Raw genomic sequence first — 11098 nt, 5'->3', positions numbered from 1 at the left:
ATACATATTTTATGTTTAACTTTAATTTATTTAATATTGTTCCATGAATGCTGACTGCAATTTTTTAAAATTTTGTTTGTTACAGGACCGTCTCACGCTGAAGGTGACCTCTCATGGGTCGAAGATGAAGAACTTCCTAAAGACTATGATGCCTGAGCAGGTCAAGCAAATTTTACATGATTTTGATCTCCTCGCATTTGGCCAACTGCTCACCTACCATGCTCGAAGCTTCACTTCTTACTACTTTTATTGTGCGATGGTACAAGGAGACATTTTCCTTTCATCTTCCGTTTGGGGAGATGACTATCACTTTGGATAATGTCTCCTCATTATTCCATCTTCCCATCCCCCATAGGTTCTTCATGGCTCCTGTTATTAGCTTATCACTTGCATGTTTGACTGTTGTACGAGATTTGGGAGTTTCTAAGGAGGCCATGGTGGAGGAGTTTGACTTTAACAGGGGCACTCACCTTCGTATGTCTTGGCTTAGGGATAGGTACGAGGATCTTGTTACAGCACAAATGTATGAGGTTGTCGTTAGGGTGTACATATTACATCTAGTAGCATGTACTCTCTTTGTAGACAAGTCAGGTGTTTATATCGAGGCCCAATACATGTGGATGTTTAGTAGCCTTGACGACACCAGTTGGGTTTGGCGGTGCACTGCATTGACCATCCTATATTTAACACTTGGAGTTGCAACAATCTTTGAGACCAGACAACTTGTTGGTTATTTGAGTCTATTAAAGGTATACTTGAAGTTGTTATTTGTTATTTTGTTCTTAATTAATTGTTACGAATAACATTTCTTAATTATTATTTGTTGTGTCTGTGTTCTGATATCTATGCTGGATATACGAGCATTTCCCCACCATATGTGATAGGAGGGTGCAACATTCCCCTGTGGGAGCCCTACGGGAAAGGACATGGAAGGTCAGGCAGCCACATCTCGGTGGTGTTGCAAAGTAGAGGGGGGGGCTTGATGCACTGATTGTAGATGATGCCATTTGGACACCATACACTGATCACATAATATACAGTGAGTTTGATGACTCTTCTTTATATTTTGGTTATATGTGGTGGGAGACTTTAGTCACTAGACACTTTCCTAAGAGGTGTTTGTGATAATATGGTTATGTCAAGGGCATCCCATGACTAGTTTTAGATATTCCATATGCGGGAATTGACATGTGGTTTCAAAATAACATCATCATCTTTGGTCATGCCATTAGAGATTGTGTATTGATGGTTCAGCATGACTCACAACATGAGGATGGTTACTTGGAGTGGTACCTCACTATATCACACACTTCCATTAGTATCAATGCAATCTTCAAAAAACTCGATCTTTCTCACCTTTCTATTATTGGTATTAGACATCAATTCACTCAACTTGAATGTCATCGGGAAGCCGAAACTCTACTAGAGATGATGCTCGGTTGAAGTACACTTCTTCCATAATAAATTTTTTAGAAAGAGGCATTATGAGATGTTTTCTCAAACAACAGTGACCCCTATTCATACTGCTTTGCATTCATTCTAGACTACATAAAACGGTCGGGGCAATTACAACCGTTCAAAACTGTCGGCAAAATTCTGACAGTTTAAAATTTTATAAAATTGAACTACTGGAAATTTCATTTTGATTGAAATTTCCGGTATAACATGGTATTTTTTAACATTTCCGATAAAATTGTGAACTCACGTAAATGTTAGAAATTCCGGTATGCCGAAATTCTGAATACACTACCAAAAACTTAGGTGGTACCGAAAATTTTGAATTGTCTACCAAAAATTTTGTACGCAAATATGTTTCAAAGTTTTGGCAGGGACAGTTATGGAATTATGAAATTATGGGGTGTCAAGTACAAGCGTGAGGGTGGCAAGTTAAATGCTCCAATTAATATGCATGACATACTATGTACAATTGGATGGTAATCTTCAGTCAACTTCTCATTTAATATTCTTTCTATATTTTTGTTAGGTTAAAAACTTGACAAACTAATCATTAAAATAAAACCTTGACTATGAAATAAATTGTAATTCATAATTTTATTCAATTGTAGTAATAATACATGTTTTAGATTGGGTTGTGGCCCAATCCACAAGAAACAGAGTCACCCAAATCATAGAAAGCGAAACAGATTAGAAGACAGATAGGTTCTAAAGGAACACTTAATTAAGGTTGAATGATCCTCAAAGACATTAAAATGATGATAGATTGAATGATCTTCTAACTTATGTACTTTGAGATAATGATGTAGCTTACGTCCTCATTGTTTCCACCTCATCTTAAATTCAATGGTGAACCTGAGACATACATAAGTTGTGGGTTCATCTTCCATAAACAACAAACCACATCGTACTTTGTACAACAGAATCTTAAGAATAATTTGAGAACCACAAGATGGCGTAGTCGTTTCTTCTTCCTCCCTTTGAGGGTTTTGTCCAACCTTGATGAGGGATAACTTCTACCTAAGTTGTAGAGATCCCGTCGATCAACAAAGAAATCAATGATCTCATCAATGACCTCTCTGTGAGTGTTCATAGAAAGTTAAAGATATGGATTGAAAACGGGCATTCCTGCCCCATTTAGGTTTGCCCTATAAAAGTCCGCAAAAAAACGAGACAGAGCAGGCATAGTTGAGGATGTGAGTCTAATACCTTAGCTCGCCCCGCAAAAAACAATGAGGGTAGGGAAATGCGGGCTTGCAAACCTTGCACCCCTAGATTGTAAAAATTGAAAAAAATATCGTGTTAATGCTCGCGCCCATAAAAGCCTGCAAAAAAACAAGGCGGGGAAGGAATAGTTAAGGGTGTATGCTAACAACCTTGCCTCGCCCCACACAAAAAAATGAGGGTGAGATAAGCTTACAGATCTTGCACCCTTAAAGTGTAAAAATTGAAAAAAAAATCTTTTTAATACCCGCAAAAACAAATGGGAGGACGTGCATATTAGAAGTTGTAAACCTAAAACCTTGGTCTGCCCCTTCAAAAATATGCGGGAAAAACTGGCATGCCCGGAGGGTGGGTCCCACTTTGCCACCCATAGTTAAAGTTCATCCAAAAGTCGAATGATCGACTAATCCAACTCAAAGCAATGATAAATACCCTTCAACAACATCAATTAGGTCTCAGGAGATGGATCATCGAGTATTAACATAATTAAACAAAAGTGTTTTCTTCACATATGAGATCTGACAATTATGGCCCTGATGCTCTACATCCACAATGCCTAGAAACAGGATATATGATATCTGTAAACCTAAATCTCCCTCAAAGCAAATATGTATGATTTCCAGATCCCACAAACATCATAACCGCCATGATTGAAGACATTAAAGCTAATATCCACCTTCATAAAGGTGCGTACGACGCGGCTCAGCTGAAGACTTGTCACCCCCTAAAATCTTCGTTGTACCTCTTCATAAAGGTCTTGGTATGAGGAAGAGTTCCCAAGGAGGAATGTGTTAACTTCTTGGATCAATAACTACCTTATTCTTAAGGACCTTCATAATCCCCTAGGGAAGATCATGCAATAGAAGAGCTGACCCGGAAGACCACATGGAGAATGTGTCCTAAAAGATCCTCCTCTTTTGACAACATGGGAACCTTAGTTGACAAGAGTAAAATTTTGTTCATTAAAAAATCTTCAATTTATTTCCCTCTTCTTATTTCTCTAGGGGCCAAGTCTCGAGTTGAGTACCACAAGGTTGAAGTGTAACCTCATAACCAAGCGACCTCTCGAGAAATAGGCATATTCAATGTATTTCAAGCACATACTACATTATGTGTTATCGTCATCAAGTGTCTGATGATAACATAATGATATTTGAAATCTGTGAGGAAACTAGTGAAGTCTCCAATAATCTTCATCATTCATTTTAAAAATGCATGCTTTAGGGGTTCACATACGAGTTAAACAACTAAGTAGAGAAGGAAATGTTTAAAAAAATGGTAATACATGTTATAACTTTGAGGTACACATAAAGGTACTAAAAATCCTTAATGTTGGCCAACCAGTTATGTAGAATTGAAAGCGCGTAGGAAAAGACGCTTCAAGACCCTTCGTTCAAGTTTTAAGAGTGGTAGACGTGACCCCACTCCCAAAAACCATATCATACATCATGAACTAACAATGTGGGTACCAACTACAAATAAGGTATTCACTTGTTGGAATACTAATAGCCCAATCCACCATGTCTCTAACCTTCAATAAAGGAATCTAAAGTTGTATCGCATGGCTAATTCGTAGTATATATAGGGTGTCCCCATGTATTCTTATGTGTATATAAGGAAAAAGAGAGAGCATTGAGGGGTCCATAATCGTCCCACTAAGAGGTTTTTTAAAGTTTCAGCCATATTTAACTTGTCCGCACAAAACAAAAGGGTGAGTCTGAGGTAAGACCCCTCCAACCCACCCTTTAGAATTCTAAATCTTTTAAACTCCCCTAGTATAAAGAGTTTTGAATATTAAATGTCTTATAGGTTCAAGCAAGAAGACAGATACCTAAGGTTTTCAAAACTTTGAACTATTTTATCACTCTCATCCTTCATGCTTAAGGAGATAGTTGTTAAACAAGTGACTCCAAACATAAGAGGGGGATTGAATTATGTTTCTTTGAAAATAGATGTCTAACTAAAAAATCTTTGGTAAAATAATTTTTTTTAAAGAATTTTGAAACTTTAACAAGAGTAAGCAGCAAAGTAAGTAAATAGAATAAAATTAGAGTGAAGAAGAGATGAAGTCACATCGAAATTAAACAATGACCAGAAATAAAAAGAGAGAAAGGATAAGAAGATTGCATTAGAGATTTATAGAGGTTTGACCTAACAAGAACAGTGTCACGCATAAAGCTGTAGTGGCGGGTCGCACGGAGAATCAAGAGAGTCACGCGGCGGCGTCCAGGAATCGAGGGAGGCGTGTAACACCCTAAAACCCCATGACTCATATTTAATTAAAAATCATGAAATAAAACATTTTTAAGCACTAAGGGTGTCACACATATCTCTAACACCAACATGTTTCTCAAAACATTTTCAAAAAAATACGCAGCAGATAATATCAAACAAGTTCAACTGAATAAATCCGAACAGATATTTCAATACTCAAGCATGAAGGAAACAATCTCATAAATCTAAAAAAAAAAGAAAACACAAATAAAAAACGAATCTCGTCCCATTGTTACATATTAGAGTGACACCACAGAACTAAACGAAACTCGAAAATGTAAATAAAGAAGAAAGCAGTATGCGTCTTTATCCCACTCATAGCTATTATTCACTACTTGTATCTACAACATAGGCATAACAAGCCACACAACAACATAAAAGGGGTGAAAATAATTTTGTAGAAGTTATTGGTGTATTAGTAAGAAATGATAACATACATAGACATAACACAATCATACACAAACAACAACAACAACAACAAATTATAATGCAATTGTATTAATGTAGTGTACTTATCCTCCAAAAGTACATGTGGTACCAATAGTTTGGATGTCCGAGTTATTTTACATAATTATCCATGTCTTCAATTCCTCTATGAAAAATGTTCTCTAGGAACAATGAGACTGTCACTAGCTCTCTTTGAGCATTAGACCTCGTCATTGGCTCTCTGAGCACTAGACATTGTCATTGGCTCTCTCTGAGCACTGGACCTCTTCGGACCAAAGCTCTACCTATCTCTGATATACGTCAATACATGAACATATAATTCCAATCACAACTCATAATCAGTCAACAAATTACATCTTATATCTTGCAATAATGTTCTCTCTAAACAAAGTCATATTGTGACAAGGTTCTCTATGAACCACAATTTGCCAATGCAAGGCCAAGATAGTAGTTCTCTCTGAACTACACAACTCGAAAATTATGTTATATAATTAAATCTGAATAGTTATATTAAAAATAATGTAGTAAATTTGTATTCATACTCAGTAACTCAAAACACAGAACAATTCAATTTCCCTCATCTAGTCATAAAGTTACTCAAAAACATATCAGCAGACTTATAGTTACTCGCAACTTATCAAAAGGGTAACAACCTTTATCTGTTACTCAATAGAGTCATCAAGTGAACTCTAAACAACTCTACAATAATCTTTGTAACTCCAAAACAACTCTAAAGTACTCTAAAGTTCTCAAACGACAATCCTAGCATATAAAGATAACTCTTATGCACTCTATTGGCTGGCGTCCTGACTCAAGTAATAATAAAACAACCCTAAAGTAGCAAATATGAATCTTAAACTTATCAAAAGGATAGCAAAAGGTCACTGAACTTAAAATTACTCAAAAACTCGTTGACTAGATAGTGAATCCGAACGCGAATCCTATTTTTTGACTTTTTCAGAGAAAAGTGATATTTAGGATTTCTCATGAAAATTAGGCCATTTGGGATTCTGGTTATCGATCGCTTAGAAGAAAATATCAATTGTACAACACAGACGGGGCATACTCAGATTATCAACAAAAATCCCCAAAGGGGCATAACCATAGATTAATAACAATTATATCAACAATATCAACAATATCAATCATATATTCGAACAATTAAATTCAATATAATATAATAACAAATATTATCTAAATTATTTAAAATAATAATGATTTTAATTATTCTAATAATTTAATTATTCACTCAAATTAATAATTCTATTATTCTCACTAGTCCTCATCACACCCTAGCTTTTACTCCAAACACCTATCTCTTTCTAATTTTACTAAAAACTATGTTTTCTCTTAATTCTAATATATCTCTAGTTTTTATTAATATTAATTAAATTACCAAAATACCCATAAATCACACAAAGCACATAAATCACTCAATAACATAGAATAAATTAATATAACTTCAATCAAAATAATTAACTAAAGTCGAGGTGTTAAAACTCTCATCCATTTAAAAGATTCCCGCCCTAAAAAATTACTTGGCAAAAATATCTTCGGATAAGACTCTCTCATCCGACTCTCCAACTCCTATGTTATGCTCCCTTCAGCAGGTCCTCCCCACACTACCTTCGCCCTAAAAAATTACCTGGCAAAAATATCTTCGGATAAGACTCTCTCATCCGACTACTTGCACATCATCCATTTGAACCACATGATACGGATCATGAATATACTTCTGAAGCTCAGACACATGAAAAACATCATGAAGGTTCGAAAGAGATGGTGGTAAGGCCACTCGGTAGGCAACAACTCCAACTCTTTGAGTAATTTGATAAGGACCAATTAAATAAGGAGTAAGCTTATTATACTTATGCGCACTTCCAACACCAGTCAACAAGGTGATTCTCAAGAACACATGGTCACCTTCTTAAAACTCAAGGGTTTTTCCTCGCTTATCATGGTAACTCTTTTGTCTGCTATGAGATGCCTTCATCTTCTCTTGAATTATCTTTAACTTTTCGATAGTTTGTTGAACAATCTCAAGTCCAATCACTACACTCTCTCCAGATTAATACTAACACAAAGGCGTCATGCACCTCCTGCCATACAAACCCTCAAAATGTTCCACTCCAATGCTAGAATGGAAACTATTATTACAGGTAAACTCAATCAGTGGTAGATAAATGTCCCAAGCACCTCCTTGCTCTAAGACACATGCCCTCAAAAAGTCTTCCAAATACTGAATAGTCCTCTTTGTCTGACCGCCCGTTTGCGGATGGTAGGAAGAACTCAACGTCAGCCTAGTCTCCAATGCTTCCTACAAGCCTCCCAAAATCTTGACGTAAACCTCAGATCTCAATCTGAAACAATACTCAACAGAATCCCATCCAGTTTCACAATTATACTTATGTAAATCTCTATCCACTTTTGCAATGGAAAACTGATCTTTATCGGAATAAATGCGCCGACTTAGTCAGTCTATCCACAACCATCCAAATTGAATCACTTCCTATAGGAGTTTTTGGCAAACCTGTGACAAAATTTATAGAAATAACATTCCACTTTCACTCAAGAATACCCAATGGTTGCATCAGTCCAGACGACTTTTTATGCTAAATCTTTTACATTTGACAAGTCAAACAAGCGTAAACAAACTTTGTGGCCTCCTTCTTCATACCTGACCACCAAAATATTTTCTTAAGATCTTGATACATCTTAGCGGCTTCGGGATGAATACTCAAATTTCTTATGTGGCTTTCTTCCAAAATTATCTTCTTAAGATCTGACACATCTAGCACATAAACTCTGTCTTGAAACTTTAAGATCCCATTCTCATCAACTCTAAAGTCCACTTCTTTACCTTGGTTAACTAAACTCGTCAATCAACCAATTCCACATCTACCTTTTGACCTTTTCTGATTTCATTAAGAAAATTGATGATCAACTTCAACATTCCGAACTTCACACTAACAAGAGTCACCTCACATACCAAGCTAATATCTCAAAACCGCTCGATCAAATCAAATTCTCTAACCATCAATGCTGACATATGCAAAGACTTACTGCTCATCGCATCTGCTACCATATTAGCCTTGCTAGGATAGTAACTCAGTTCGAAATTATAGTCCTTCAAGAATTCCAAACACCTTCTCTGCCTCATATTCAATTATTTATGATCAAGCAAGTATTTCAAACTCTTATGGTCACTGAACACTTCAAACATCAAACCAAAAAGATAATCCCTTCATACCTTCAACACAAAAACCACGACTTCCAACTCTAAGTCATGGGTAGGATAATTTCTCTCATGAATCCTCAACTGCCTCGAAGCATATGCTACAACTTTTTGATTTTGCATAAGCATGCCACCTAAACCCATCTTGGTAGCATCACAATACACAACAAAGGATTCCTTTGCATATGTTAAGATCAGAACTTGGGTCGTCGTTTCTTCTTTAGTTCTTGAAAGCTTTCCTCGCATTGGACATCCCACACATAGGCTTGACCCTTTCGAGTCAACTGAGTCAAAGTCAATTCTAACTTTGAAAAGTCTTAAACAAATCTTTTATAGTGACCAGCCAAACCCAAATTTTTTTTGACTATATACGAATTCTCTTAAAATTATTTATTTTCTGTTTTCTATTTTGAATAAGGAGAAAGGCGTTTATCCAGACAATATACGAATTCTCTTAAAAAAATTCTTATTGTGGTGTTCACATAAAGTAGACTCATTTCTAAGTTAATATAAATGATAGACTTTCAATGGAAGATCTTTGTTGTCCTTAGAGGAAATATAAATGTTGGACTTCTAATAAAATATCTTTGTCATCCTTAGAGGCAATATAAATGTTGGACTTCCAATGGAAGGTCTTTACAGCTCTGAGAGGAAATATAAATATGGAATTTCAATGGAAGATCCATCCCTTAGAATAAATATAAATGATGTACTTTCAATGGAAGATCCTTGTCGCTCTCAGAGGCAATATAAATGTTGGACTTCCAACAGAAGATCCTTGTCGCCCAAAGAGGCAATATAAACGTTGGACTTCCAATGGAAGATCTTTGTTGCCCAAAGAGCAACACGGATACGGGGCCAACACAAATTCACAGACTTCATTTTACTCACAATTAACCCTCTTGGCAGATCATAGAATATACCATGTATTAGATCCTTTAATAAGCATCGAAACAAGTAATTCAACTTAAAAGTCTCGCTTGAGGAACTCAACTTAAAAAATCTCGCATGAGAAACTCAACTTAAACGTCTCGCTTAAGGGACTCATTTTAAAGGTCTCGCCTGAGGAACTTAACTTAAAAGTCCTGCCTTATGGACTCAACTTAAAAGCCTCTTTTGAGGGACTCAACTTAGAATTTCGCAGAGGAGCATAAGACTAAAATACTCTGCCCTTTACAAGACCTTCAACTTGATGGACTATGTACTAGGGTAGTTCCATCTTTCCCTATAATAGGAATTACAAAGTTCATTAAGGATAGGTGATACCACATATCTCTCAAGTTTAACCTCCTACACACCCCTTGTTTGAATCGCTCGATTGTTGGGTGGTACGCTCACTTGTTGGCTACATCGCTCACCCACTTATAAAAATATGGAGAATGGTGTGTCCTTACTCAATAAAGACATGGGAAGGGAAGTCAAAGGAAGAAGTCATGTCCTTTAGGATAATAGGGGAAATAACGGCTCTCCTTCACACGCTCTTCAGAGAAGAATATGGTAACCACTCTCTTAGGTCCTAAGATTCATGTCCAATAGGTGCATATGAATACCTCATTCATAAGGTTGATGGAGCACATTCCATTTACTCAGAAATCACCTAGATACAGAGTTTCTCACCATCTTTGTGTGAACTAGCTCTAACACCACAACAATCCTAAAATCCTAAAACAACTTGACACAATTAGGGGATTGTCACTCATTTCACTTTTAACCGATACAAATTTCTTGTTTGAACTGAAATCTCATTCACGTGGAAAGAATACAACATGTCGAATGAAGGTGAGATAGTTACCTTCACTTTGGAGGTGGTCGATACTGTCACTTGAAGGCTCTCGATAGTCATTACCACATGTGTAAATGTTAGTATCGGAAACTCAATCACTTTGTGTGTATTGGACATGTTTTTATTATTTTCATACTATTAGAAGATTAAGGTTTCTAGTTTTTTTCTTCTTAAAGACATGAAAACTTATAAAAAATAAAATAAAAATATAATGTATACACATAAGTTTTTCATCAAAGCAGCTCCCAACAACAGAAAAAGGAAACTTAAAAAACATATTTAAAGGTGATTTTGAAAACATAAAATCAGATCATGTGTTCATGACAGTTGCTCTTTGCTTTTCTATGTCTTTGAAAGAAAAGAAAACGTTAAACAAAGTCTCTCTCTCTCTATTGTATTTTTCTGTAATAAAAAAGTTCTTATTTTAAAAGGGCATATCCAATAGTATAAATTGCATTGATGGCATGAATTGAAATGACGAAACTATAACATCGCTAAAAAACGAAACAGGAACATTGCTTTGGGTGGAGTTTCACTATTTTTGGACTCCATCAACATGAAAAGGAAACTTCCATGAAAAATCTTCATCTAACTCAACTTCAAAATTACCCCCATTTTCCCTAGTGTTTTCAATTTCAAAATGGATTTTTCTTGTCATTTTGTATTTACATAAAATTAAA

Source organism: Lathyrus oleraceus, chromosome 6 (assembly GCF_024323335.1).
Source record: "Lathyrus oleraceus cultivar Zhongwan6 chromosome 6, CAAS_Psat_ZW6_1.0, whole genome shotgun sequence".
In the NCBI taxonomy this organism is placed as follows: Eukaryota; Viridiplantae; Streptophyta; class Magnoliopsida; order Fabales; family Fabaceae; genus Lathyrus; species Lathyrus oleraceus.
This window is presented reverse-complemented; position numbering follows the sequence as displayed.